Source organism: Cornus florida, unplaced genomic scaffold (genome assembly GCF_030987335.1).
Source record: "Cornus florida cultivar Cherokee Brave unplaced genomic scaffold, ASM3098733v1 CherokeeBrave_3.0.0_Hap2_Chr08, whole genome shotgun sequence".
Taxonomy (NCBI): domain Eukaryota; kingdom Viridiplantae; phylum Streptophyta; class Magnoliopsida; order Cornales; family Cornaceae; genus Cornus; species Cornus florida.
The window spans coordinates 76,765,964-76,777,886 of record NW_026775578.1 but is presented as its reverse complement, the minus strand read 5'-3'; the positions used below and the strand labels follow the sequence as shown (position 1 = coordinate 76,777,886).

Below are 11,923 nucleotides of genomic sequence, written 5' to 3'. Positions count from 1 at the left end.
TCAGGTCAGCTGAACAAGTTGAATGACTTATGGAGGATTAATTTATTATATAAGGGAATGGATTAACTAAAATGTTAAGTCCTACTTATATTCAAGTCAGGTCAGCTGAACAAGTTGAATGACTTATGGAGGATTAATTTATACTGGATAGGATGGTTACTAGATTTTATATATATAAGTATGGTGACATGATATGAGATTGAGTCTCGGGATCAATGGTTAGGGCGTGTATATCGCCAGGGATGTGTAGCTAGATATAGTGTAGTTGTGTACCCTGGTAGGTCTAGGTACTCATGCCCACTATATGTGCGTTTTGCATGTTGCTTATTATTCAGGTTGAGACAACCCTATAGTCTAGTGAGGTCCGTTTAGTGTGTGTGTATATATATACGGACTACTAGTTACTGTTGGATTAACTAGGATGTATACGTGTATCGGATCTCTGCTTGGACTGTAGTAGAGTAGAACTTGTTTGTGGGCCTGACCCACCATTATTTTTCAGGTGTTCGTCACGAGTAGAGATTATTCGTGCTGAGCGGGGATCAGTCTACTTCATTCTTCCGATGCTACATAAGAGTTCCTTTATGATTCAGTTTCCTGTTTTAGATTACTATCATTTGTTTAGTTTGGATTTTCTAGGGGTCCACACTGTATGGATTCCCGAGTTGTATGTTGGAGGATCAGTTGTATTAGAAGAGTTTATTAATTAATGGAAATATATTATGAGGCTTATTATTAGATTATCATTTTAGTTTCTTGTCAGCATTTTATTTATTCTTCTTTATTTTTTTGTACTCTGTGTTCATTTATTATCAATTTGTTTTGATATCCTCGGGTATTCGGGCTGGGCCTGGCCAACCCGCATTCGAAAATTCGGGGGTATCACAGTTGGTATCAGAGCACTCCAGGTTCAAGTGTCCTTAGGAGTGTCTTTCGTTATGTGACTTCCGCGTTGCGTCTCTTAAAACTTAGAGCCCATATTACGATTCGTTGTACTTTATTTACGGTTTGTTAGGAGGAGCTGATGTCAATTATATTCTGTAGTCATAGAATGGTTGGCACTAGAAAAAGGATGGGTTCAAGGCGAAAGCAATAAAGACCCAAAGGAGTAGAGGAGTATGTTATCGATTTCGTTGCCAGAAAGCAGAGTTAAGGATTAACGGTTTAGGTTCGTTTGGCGTTACTTTAAAAGTATAAGCCAAGGAAAGATTTAGGTGTACGTGATAGGTCACCGCATATCGGGACCAACACGACTTCAATTGATCTCAAGAAGGAGACAAGCATGGAGTAGGAGCCGAAGAGGATCCTAATGGAGGAGATTTATGTGTATCCAATAGAGAGGGTACTATATCTTGAAGAGGGATGATTGCGCGAGGTGATCTGAATTGCTAGTAGTATAGCGAATGTTATTAGTAGAATTGGGGTTGATCAATCTACAAATAATTAAATCTTTCTTATCATCTCTAAAAGAGGTATATAAGAAGTATTGTTCAGAAGTTTGGGAATCGGATGTGTTCTTATCAGAACGAAATACATAATTTTTAAATCACATACAAAAAGGCATTGGTATTATGTTGTGACGTTCTAATTCGATTTATGAAGTCAAGTAAGACAGTTTACATTCCGCATATAAGGAGGATGAGGGTTAAGCCCTTGGTATTTGCTTAAGAAAACATTTGTACTTTTAAGCAATGTTTTAAAGGATATGTTTCGAGGTTGAATGATTATTTACGAAACTATAAAAGGAAATTTTGAAACAATCTAGTAAGGTTGATTTCAAACGAGACTTTCTTTTCTAGAAAGAACGATATCCTAAGTAGGAGTATATTTTGTTCTATGGTGTTTATCATACGTGTTTTATTTTATTTTTTTATTAATTACTCGGGATTTGGTATGTGGTTTAGTTGGGGACATAAATGTGTGATCAACCAATTATTGTTTTAATAACATAGAGTCATAACGCTATTTACGCTAAATTTGTGAGCATACGGTCATAGGATTTGGTAGATACACATAAATCTAACCAATCTATTGGACCTGGACATGTGTCATTATGGTGTGTTTTAGGATGAGATAATTAAACCATCACTATGAGTCAAACAATCTAGAACGATTAATTTGATATACTTTAAATTAGGTATGGATTCATATCATATTACAACACCATGATGTTGGTGATTGTTAATGTTTCGGTATGCGTGAGGTAGTGCTAAATAAAGATCACTAAAACGCCATGATGACATATCAGAGGTGCTGGATTTGCTAAACATCTTCTTGAAAATTTCAGAAGTTGCTACCAAGTCAGAAGGAGGATTTAGTACTGGATTAAGCACTAATTGGAATGACACCGAGTGAGGATAGGAGACTGAATAAATATTCATCAGTAAATTCTTAATCAAGAATTTATTCAAGAGGGTGTGTCATTAGGAGGAATTTGCCGGTGTTGCACATGGAGGAGGAAACTAAGTCTCTTCATTTCCATAAATAATATGGAATTATTTTTTTAGTCATAATTTGCAACAATTAGCTGTTGCAAGGAAATTGATGACTTATGTAGAGGATGGGAAGATTTTATATTCTTTTAAAGTTAGACAAAGAAGTCGGATTGTCATTAACTTGTCTTAAAGAAGCAGGGTGTGTCAAAGACAAAATGGTGAGACCAAATACTTATATAAAGATGAGGTGCATGGTATGTATGGAAATGTTGTAATTTGTTGACTTTTGTTGAGTTAAAGTCATAGTTAACTATTGATAAATTGAATTACCGATTGATTTTTAATATCGGCAAGTTTATCACGGATCAGTGGTGGATAGATTTAGTTACAGAATTCGCTTTTGAAGATACTCCAATTTAAACAATGGGTACAAACGAAAGCTGGTGGTACCGGACTAACGATACTTTCTGTAGACAAATTTGATGGAGGATGCGAGGATTGAGTTTCACAACTCTTAGTTCTTTATTCACCCTAGTAGAAACATGATGCTTCACAGTATGAAGCAGATGTTTGGAGGACAGGCAGGAAGAGGAATATAGTGTTTTTTCTCTAAGTCTAATATTTATTAGATAGTAAAGATGGACCGTCAGAGATCACTGGATTCTTGCAGCTATTTTCTATACTGAAGTGGAAATGACAGAGCATTTTCACGGATTTAGTTGAGGGATTGCTGATTTGGTACAAGGGTCAGGATTCTAGAAGGGATATTGGTTGACTGATAAAATTAAATCAGTTTCATTTTGTCTATTTTGATCGAGCTGGTAAGATATCAGTTCATACGAATATAACGGATCACGAGACGGCTTAGATGGATGCAAAGTGTGAATAATAACACTTGTTATTACTAAGGTAGTTCAGGAGGTCAATTTTGAATATCGGAGCTAACCCTAGAGATTGTGTTGCCTTACTCAGATGGAGTTTAAGATACTGAAAGAGGAGTTAGTAGTTTCTATAAGTAGTGATATGACTGTCGGGCGACTGAGATTGAAATTTATAATTTTTCTTGGTACACCCAAACGGTTAGAAAGTACATCATGACATCAAGGTGGAAAGTTAATCATTAGATATCATAGGAATCTTTAGCCACTTCCTATAACAAATATGGAAGTTGAACTAAACAGGAGTGATAGTTGGTGGGAAGGATCGACATTGATTTGGAATTTCAATTTTCCATATGGAATCCGAGTAGTGGATTGAGAAAGATCGCTTGAGGACATAAATTTGAGTGATGCTTATTTTAGAACTTCATAGTAGTTATATAGTTCAGTGATAATGGTGTTATAGCATGTGGATGTCCATATTAATGGATGCAAATTGCTATTTCGAAGGAGCTTTATGAAGATTTTGGAGCAGCAGCTCTACTTCATATATATAGACGGAGGAATTAATCAAAAGATTAAATTAGACCATAAAGGATATGTTTGAGGCGTATATCCTAGATTTTCATGGACTGTTGGAAGTGTTTACTTCACTTGTCCAAATTTTGTCTGTGATATTGTTGGCACAAGGAGGTTAGTGTGACAACTTTGGAGGTTTTGTATCTTTCACAATGCATACCTCTCATTTGTTGGTTAGAAATGGAAGTAAGGGTTGTACAATCAAACCTCGTCTTCATTTAAAAATATGTCGAAAATAGATACTTCCCTTTATATTGAACTGCGCGCGGTTGGGAGGCAACAGTAGGATGTTGTGAATAGTTAAACTCGTATACTAGAGTTTTTCTATCATGGAGTAGTTTGCTCGTTCTGTTTTCTATGTAGGAAGAAAGGCGATTTTTGGAGAAAGGTCAATTTTACTTATTACATTGACTTTTAGAAGATTGTGTTTCGCAATTGAGGCAGTCACCTATGAATTAGCGTTACCAAATTATTAGCGCTGGGTGCATAGGAGTTTGTGCGTATATTCTATGGCACTTGGAGGTATGTAAATTATTCCCTTGTCGACATAGGAGGATTACGTTGTTATTTGATACAACCTACGCATTGTATGATTATTGTGTTTCTTAAAATATAGGAACTTTGTATACCACTTGTTATATTGGAGTTAAGTGGAGCCCTTATAGTGAGGTTGCGTCTATTTGGGAATATGAGGATGTTTTTCGCTCACAGTTTCCAAGCGTAATGGAAGAAAGTAAGGGCGAATTCCGAGGACGAAATTCCTTTTATTAGGGGGGAAGAATGTAATACCCCTAATTTTAAAAGGATAGTCTCGGTATTTTTTTTATTTGTTTTAATTGTATTTTTTAATTATTTGACTAATTGCTTATGTGTTTAATTGAATTAGATATTAGTTGATTATTTAATTATGTGTCTATGTATTATTTGTATTTGTCTATGTGTTAATTGTTTAATTAGATTATGTGCTTAAATGGTGTTTTAATTAATTATAAATTAAATATTTTCTTTTCTTTTATTATTTTATTTTATTTTTCTTTTGTGGTTACGGTTAGTAGTAATGGGCCAACCAATTGGGTCCCATGGACTACTTGGATAGGAGGTTGGATGTGTATGGATTATTACCCATGGATAATATATGTATATATATAGATATATATTATATACATATATAAAAAGGAAAGTAATTTATTAATTATTTTTATGGTAACTTGGGTACTAATATTTAATCTGATGTATATGTTTTATATTTAAATAATAAAAATATACATAGATTTGATACGTGTTATGTTTTAAGTTACTTTATAATATTATGGTAACTTAAGTATTATTGGATAATCCATTAATAAATAATGGAATGTGTATAATTTATTTATTTAATAAACATATACATAAATTATATACGTAACATATTTTACTTACCTTTTTAAGATATATATATATAAAAGAGAAAGTAATTTATTAATTATTTTTATGATAATTTGGGTAGTAATATTTAATCTGATGTATATGTTTATTTAAATAATAAAAATATACATAGATTTGATACGTGTTATGTTTTAAGTTACTTTATAATATTATGGTAACTTAAATATTATTGGATAATCAATTAATAAATAATGGAATGTGTATAATTTATTTATTTAATAAACATATACATAAATTATATACGTAACATATTTTGCTTACCTTTTTAATATTTTTATTTTCATTTTTTTTTAAGTTGACTTGGATTGGGAAAAGGGTTAGGTTATTTTATTTAACCTATAAATATATAGTTATAGGTTGTAAAAGGGGGTTAGAAATATTCACGTGATATATACTAGAGAGATAGTGTTAGAGAGGGAAGGAGGAAAAGGAAGGAATGAGGAGAAAAACCCTTTAGAGAGAAGAACAAGGAAGAAGAAGTTTAACTTTCGATCTGAAAGTTTAAGGCAAGTTCTTCTTCTATCTCTTTCCCTTTGATTCGTGTTTCTGAACATGCCTAGGAAATTCCAAGATTTATTAAACACATAAAATTAAATAATTATGCATGTTTAATTGGGTTAGAACATAGGTTTTATGAAATTGGTTCATATCTGTTCTTGTGTTATGAATTGATAAAATGCATGATTTTGATTTGATTTCTTATGTGAATTTTTACATGTTCAAATTATGTATTTTTCGTATCTGTGGAATGATGGAACGTAGAAACATGCCTAGGATTCCTGAACATTAAATAGGGACTAGGTTTGGGGTTTAATAAATTTAAATAGACTCAATCATAATGATGCTGCTATTTGAATGTTTTAAACAAATGAATGGATTTAATCTTTTAAAATATTTTAGCAATTGAGATTAAATGTGTAGGATGAATTAGATATAGAGAATCCTTATTTAACGGTATAATAAAATATCATCATGTATAAGATTCAGTTTGTGTAGGACATATAATATAGGAAGTTTAAAGAAATAATAAGTCATTCCTATTATGTGATAACTTGATATCATATTTATCATGGTTATTTATGGAATGTTTGATGTATTTCCTTAATTGTTACATCAATTGTTGGATTGTGTGGTTTAATGCACCGGTATGGGACGGTGGCATTCTAGGGATGGATTAACTTATCAGTTAAGTCCTACCTATTTTATATAAGGGAATGGATTAACAAAAATGTTAAGTCCTACTTATATTTAAGTCAGGTCAGCTGAACAAGTTGAATGACTTATGGAGGATTAATTTATTATATAAGGAAATGGATTAACTAAAATGTTAAGTCCTACTTATATTCAAGTTAGGTCAGCTGAACAAGTTGAATGACTTATGAAGGATTAATTTATACTGGATAGGATGGTTACTAGATTTTATATATATAAGTATGGTGACATGATATGAGATTGAGTCTCGGGATCAATGGTTAGGGCGCGTATATCGCCAGGGATGAGTAGCTAGGTATAGTGTAGTTGTGTACCCTGGTAGGTCTAGGTACTCATGCCCACTATATGTGTGTTTTGCATGTTGCCTATTATTCAGGTTGAGACAACCCTATAGTCTAGTGAGGTTCGTTTAGTGTGTGTATATATATATACGGACTACTAGTTACTGTTGGATTGACTAGGATGTATACGTGTATCGGATCTCTGCTTGGACTGTAGTAGAGTAGAACTTTTTTGTGGGCCTGACCCACCATTATTTTTCAGGTGTTCGTCACGAGTAGAGGTTGTTCGTACTGAGCGGGGATCAGTCTACTTCATTCTTCCGATGCTACATAAGAGTTCCTTTATGATTCAGTTTCTTGTTTTAGATTACTATCATTTGTTTAGTTTGGATTTTCTAGGGGTCCACACAGTATGGATTCCCGAGTTGTATGTTGGAGGATCAGTTGTATCAGAAGAGTTTATTAATTAATGGAAATATATTATGAGATTTATTATTAGATTATCATTTTAGTTTCTTGTTAGCATTTTATTTATTTTCTTTATTTTTTTGTACTCTGTGTTCGTTTATTATCAATTTGTTTTGATATCCTCGGGTATTCGGGCGTGGGCCTGGCCAACCCGGATTCGGAAATTCGGGGTATCACTGGTGTCAAGGTGGCATTGATCTAACTAAGAATCAGATTGCCTTGTTACTGCCACAGTGTATTTGGGATTGAGAGTTTCATTCCCATTTGTATCAACAAGAGACTTTTCTAGACAAGGCTCTGCTCCATCAACATAGCCAAATAAATTGAGACTTCTAAGAACTGGTACAAATTAAGCCAACCATAGAGTATAGTTAGTTCTATCTAGCTTGATTGAAACCAAATGAGAGATATTAGAGATGGATAATGTAGAAGCCATGAGAAGAAAAAAAGAAAGAAAAAAAAAAAAATTAATCCCAAAGTCAGTGGACGTTGGGCTCTAATACCATAAAATAATTAGGTGAATTCTACGTTTCATTGATATGGTGATCAAATATATATACAATATGAATCAATGTAAAATGGTAAACAAATCTCTACATCTAAGGAGCTGTTACAAAGAATCTCTACATCTAAGGAGCTGTTACAAAGAATCAAAATTCAAAAATAAATTAGTTACAAATCTTAATGATTTGCTCAATCAAGGAGAGTTACTCTCATGGCTGAAATCGTGGGACAGTTACATTGTTATGTTTATCACTAGTTAAATTAAGAAAGCAGGCAAATTTAAAGATGAACGGATGATTCCGATCATATATATATATATATATATATATACACACACACACATATTTGTGTGAATTACCATTAAAAGAGAAGTGAAGAGGAACATTAAGTTAGGTTTCTCTCTCTTTTCTTTTTTCTAATTTTATTTTTATTATTATAATTATTTTTTTTTTCTTCTGCATTTTCAACTTTATAATTATGATGAACATGAAGTTGATTATCTATTTATCAAATTATTTATGCATATAGATTGTTGAGGAAATTAGAGTTCTTATTCAAGAGAAAAAAGACTCAAAATATAATTTTAAGTTTTAAGTAAATTATGTATTTATCTAATTATTACGCACAAAATTTGGTTAAGAAAATTAAGGTTCTCTTATTGAAGAGAAAGAGTTAACCCTTAAAATGTATCCAAAGAGTTATTTTGGAGTTTAGATTTTACCATAAATAATTTTTTCTTATTTTTTTCTCTCATCCTATTATGTAGTATCTTAACAAAATCTCTTTAAGAATACACTAAAAGTTAAGCTTCTCTTTAAGAATACACTAAAAGTTAAGCTGTCATGTAGGCTCCGTTTGTTTGGACGTAAAGTATTTTTTTATTTTCTGGTGTTTGGTTGTAATAAAATATTTACGAAAAAAAAAAAAATTAAAATTTAACAAAAAAAACTTATTCATAAATTTTTAACAAGTTATTTTACATGTCCCGCCTGATAGACTCAACCTCAATTTCGACGTAGACCTTTACCAAACACTGACAAAATAAAAATAAAAAAATATTTTACCTAAAAAATATATATATATTTTAAAAATTATATTTTACGTCGAAATAAATGAAACCGTAATTTAAGTTATTTTCTTAATACAGTAATTTGTGGTGTTGTGCATTTTCCTTTTAGGAGTATGCGTAGCCAACCAACTTGAATAGTGCCGCTTGGCTATGCCAATAACTTATACATGCATAATATGTATGATTGTAGATTTATTTATTTATGTACTTTATTAATTATTTTTCTTTTTTCTTTTTTCTTTTTTCTTTTTGTAAGCAAACATACATTAATTTAGTTTGAAAAGTCGTGTCCTCGGATTGGAGACCTATTTATCTGCACTGGGTTGTAAAGACAAAATTACTGTTTTGCCACATGGGTGCAACTGGACAAAATGCAAAAGAGGGATTGACCTAAAAAACAAAGACATTCTTTTGAGGGCTGGAGCATCTACAGAATCTTCATACCTAGTGTGGCTAGTACTAAAACAATATGGAAAGAATTTTGAGGTGCCAAATTATTGTCTTGCAAGTCAATTGAAGGTTTTCAAAAAGAAAGTTTCTAATGATTTGTTTGTTTTGAGAAAATATTTTCCAATAATTTTTTGTTATTTTTAAATTTTTGATGAATTTTAATATTTTTTTCAAAACAATTCAGGAAAATAAATTTAAATTTCAAAAATTGAAAATTGACTTAATAATTTTCTTTTTCTTTTTACTATACCATTTTTTGGAAGTTATACTCAAAACCTATATATTGCCATAAAATTAACAAGCAAGGACGGATTTAAGAATTCATATGGGGGAATTTATATAGAGGGATTTTTTCATAATTTCAATGGGGGCACTTTCAAATTTTAATGAATATAAATACAAAAAAGTATAAATTTAGGGGTATAAAACATAATTATAAAAAATTTCAATGGGGCGCTTGCCCTCACTTAGCGCACTTCACAGATCCATGCCTGGTAACAAGGGTGTGTACAAATGTAAATAACTCTAGTAGCGGAATGCGATGGTTTTGAGCAAAGTGTCGGTCACGCTGTGGATATTCAATGCTCTCATTCTTTACTGTATTTTTTCTAAGTTGTGTGAAAGAAAAAAATAATAATAATAATAGTAATTAATTGCAAAACTTGATAACAAGAATATAATAAGTAGGTTTTCACATCCAAAGTAAGAAGGATGAATTTTAAGTAAACAAACATAAATAACTATTATTTGATATTAATATATTACATATATTATAAGGCCACAAGGCATCAAATTATTCCCAGCCGCCTCTTTGACTACATATAATCTAATCATTTTAGATACACTAAGAATGATTCAATTTTCGCACACCATTGGTAAAAAAAACTAGAGGTGTAACAGCGCTATGCTTGGTACGACGGAATAACGAGGGGTGAAAGAAAAATAAAAAAGAAAGGACAAAATTTTTTTATTTGATAAAAATAATAAAGATCTTCTTTCACAAATTTTCATCCACTTAAATATGGGCCAAAGCAAGAAGAAAGATAAGAAGAGAAACAAGTAAACTTATTATAAAAGTTTTAATTACTGTATCACCTTTCATAAATATTTAATAAATGGGATGAGTTTAATAGTAAAAATAACTTAAAATTTTATCTTTTCAGAAAAACGCTTAATCTTTTCCTTATGAATGTCTGTCATTCTTTTTTTTTTTTTCTCTTCTTTTCATTTTTTTTTTTTTTTTCTTACCCAACGTTATATAAAAATAATAATAATAAATAAATAAATTCTCATTGACACTAATTACAAGTAGAACAAAATCCAAGTCAATCACAGCTGTAATACAAATGAGAATCTATTTCACTAATTTTTACTTATAAATAAACGTGGTAAAATTAACCATTTAAAGTCGTCAATTTCAAAGTGGTGACACACACCATTAAAAATACTAAAAATTATAAAATAAATATGGTGAAATTGCACTGCAGTACTCAGTGAAAAATAAAAGGTTAATTTCAGTTATACTTCTTATACTCTGTTCAATTTTGAAGGAGACGTACCATACTTACAAAAATTCTGTCAGACATTGTGAACTGAAAAAAACAAATAAATAAATGTAATGACTAATTTACCCTAGGTTGTTTTAGAAAATAACAATAACAAAATTGGCTCACTTTTAACTGATTTGCTCTTTTCCAGCTAGTAAGAGCAGGACGGAGAGAACTGGTGGTGTTTGTGTTGGAGTTGCATTCGATGAGAGGAGACAGAAGACAGTATCCAAACAGAAAATTAAACAAATTGAAAAATTGCTCTCATGATATTTCGATAAAATGTCTGCTCATGTTCTCAGTCAGAATAGCGTATACTACCAATAAATTAGGCATTGAGCCACTTCTTTCGCCATAAATAAAAATAAACCCTAATTTTGCAATACAAGCATTCAACCACAATAATAATAATATCAGAGAAATAAAACCTAATTTTCTGAATCACCGTATAAAATATAAAATAATCAAATCGGGAAAAATAAAGAAATGGAGATCAGAGTTGGTTTAGATTTGTCGGTCATGGTTAATTCAGAAACACGGACCAATTGATTGCTCATCACATCTCCTGTAATTTCTATTGTGATTCATGGATTCAGATTTTGTAAATCCATTGATTGGAAAAAATCATGTAATATATAGAAGGAAATTAAAGAAAAACAAATAACCTACCAAAGAAAGCAAACATGAGTTACGAAAAAAAAAAAATAGAAAAGAAATCATCAGAGACTTAAATACTACGAATAATGGAACTAACCAAACTAACCAATCATATTGTTGCAGTTTTTTTTCTCATCAATTGATTTCCTTCCATTCAGTAAAACCACATACAAATTGAAACAACGAAAACACATTCTTCGTGTTTGTGTGCGTTTGATTCTGAGAGAGTGAGTGTTTGTGTGCGTCGGCATCGGTGGTGTTTGTGTTTTCCAAGTATTTGAAGAAGTGAAATTAGATGGGTAATATCGGAAACGGTCGCCGGAGACGCAGGCGCAGCCACCCTCCGCCACCGCAGCAACCTCAGCTTGAAATCACGGCGAACCAGTATGTTTTCGCTGCTGCAACCCCTAATCTGTAC

The 11,923-nt window shown here is 31.6% G+C and overlaps 3 non-coding genes across 3 annotated transcripts; all 3 read right to left on the bottom strand.

Annotated features, from left to right (window-relative positions):
• Positions 1 to 11,107: 11,107 nt before the first annotated feature.
• On the bottom strand, positions 11,108 to 11,190 carry LOC132272274 (small nucleolar RNA U54). Its single transcript, XR_009470017.1, has one exon. It is a non-coding gene; the product is annotated as a small nucleolar RNA U54 (small nucleolar RNA).
• A 147-nt stretch (positions 11,191 to 11,337) lies between these two features.
• LOC132272005 (small nucleolar RNA SNORD18) lies at positions 11,338 to 11,413 on the bottom strand. The gene has a single exon (XR_009469952.1). It is a non-coding gene; the product is annotated as a small nucleolar RNA SNORD18 (small nucleolar RNA).
• Positions 11,414 to 11,562: 149 nt separating this feature from the next.
• On the bottom strand, positions 11,563 to 11,651 carry LOC132272270 (small nucleolar RNA Z199). The gene has a single exon (XR_009470014.1). It is a non-coding gene; the product is annotated as a small nucleolar RNA Z199 (small nucleolar RNA).
• Positions 11,652 to 11,923: the final 272 nt, after the last annotated feature.